Here is a 1,797-nt window from a genome sequence, read left to right as displayed (position 1 = left end):
TCACATGTTTGACGTCCCACGAACAAGCTGCAAAACAAAGTTAGTAAAATATGCATGATCTTATATACAAAATCCTAATGCAATTCACTCATGAGATGCAACTAAAGATTCGGCTTCTAAAATATGATATGTGAATCATCTCAAGAACATGAGGTAGCGTACATAATCACATAGGAATTGATTAAATCCACAAATGCAAACTTAGCCGAATCAAGATGCATGAAACATGGATGCAAAGCATAACTATGATGAAAAATAAATATGATGTTTATGTACAAATAAAGAAAGCGAGTAAAAGAACGGGATAGAAAGAAGAGGGGCGGGGAATTATTACAACATTTAAAGAATAATTACAAACCAAATTAGAGAGGGAAGAGGAGAATATTACAACAAAATAAAAACCTCACAATACACTCAAAATAAAATAAATAAATAAAATAAAAGCTTCATGTTCTTTAGAACCGCCGGCGGAAATTGGTCAATATTGGGAGATTACGCCATCTTGTTCGGAAGAAGCTAACCGACCGGCCAAATAGGCCGGCCGGCGAACTAGGCCAAGCAAAACCTGTCTTGTTGCAAAACCAAGAAAATGAACAAACAAAAAAAATATGTAGGTGGCTCAACTAACCACTACCGATTAGATTAAAAAAGAAAAGAAAAATAAAAAAAAAGGTGCAAACTCACAATATAAACCTAAAGCAATAAAACAAATATAAGATAGAACATGCAAGATTATAACGGAACTAATATGAGACTAATACACGAAAAAAAAAAAAAAATATGAGGTAAAACATGCAAGATTACAACAAAACTAATATGAAATTAAAGTATGCGAATAAAAATAAATAAATAAATAATTATGAGCGAAACAAACCACTAGGATTATAACAACACACTATGAAATATAAAGTAAGAAAATAAATATGAGATAAACAAACTACTTGGATTATAACAAAACACAATAATATAAGAAGCAAGAATATAAATATAAAATATAAGAAAATGAAAGATTAAAAATTCACCTTCCAAAGAAAGATTGAACTTCTTGATTTCCAAACTTCCTCTTGATCACCCTCAAGTGTAGGAAGTGTGTTCTCAAATTCTCAATTCGAAATTATGGAGTTTATGGAGTTTGTGGTATGGAAAGTGGCTAACTCTCGAGTTTTTCTCACTTTCAATCACTAAGCATTCTTCCTTATGATCGAGGCGATTGATCTTTGGCTATATCAGAATTTTTGGAGTGGTTTTGGTGTATGGAAATGAGGAATTTCAGTAGCTATGGAAGGTATGGGGTGTATATGGAAGATAGAAATATTTTTGGCTAAACAACTCAAATTTTCTCTCTTTTTTCACTCTTTTCTCACTCCTTTCTCTTCAATTTCGTGGTCCTCCTCCTCTCTTACAATATGATCATTCTATATAGGCAATGAGGGAGAGTAAAGGTCAAAAAGAAGGTGGGAGACAAGGTGGGAGACAAGAATGTGATAGGAGGGCAAATTTTCAAGGTGGTTGCATGGGATACTCCTTTATGGATGCAAACAAAATATCTTTTTGACTATGGAGGATGATTAGGTATAATGGAGGATGAGTGGATGCACTTGAATGGCTCAAAAAATGGGTAAATGGGTTGTCCCAACCGAACCAAAACCAAGAAAAATGGGCTATTGTTGTTTTGGGTCGAATCAACAAAATCTGCTTTTAAGCCCAACTTCAAATGGGCATATCTCCCCCATATGGACTTGGTCTAAGGTGGTTCTTGGGTCCAAATTGAAGCCCCAGAAGTCTACTTTCCAATGG

The 1,797-nt window shown here is 34.2% G+C and overlaps 1 long non-coding RNA gene across 1 annotated transcript; it reads right to left on the bottom strand.

Moving 5' to 3' along the window:
* Window positions 1-305: 305 nt before the first annotated feature.
* Window positions 306-1,389, bottom strand: LOC145791098 (uncharacterized). The gene is made up of 2 exons (XR_014330755.1): window positions 1,023-1,389; window positions 306-565 (listed from the first exon to the last, which is right to left on the bottom strand). It is a non-coding gene; the product is annotated as an uncharacterized LOC145791098 (long non-coding RNA).
* Between the last annotated feature and the right edge of the window lie 408 nt (window positions 1,390-1,797).

The sequence above is a fragment of the Camellia sinensis genome, chromosome 5 (genome assembly GCF_055761805.1).
Source record: "Camellia sinensis isolate YWXY chromosome 5, ASM5576180v1, whole genome shotgun sequence".
Lineage (NCBI taxonomy): Eukaryota > Viridiplantae > Streptophyta > Magnoliopsida > Ericales > Theaceae > Camellia > Camellia sinensis.
Note: the sequence above shows the minus strand (reverse complement) of the source record. Positions and strands in the feature narration are given on the sequence as shown.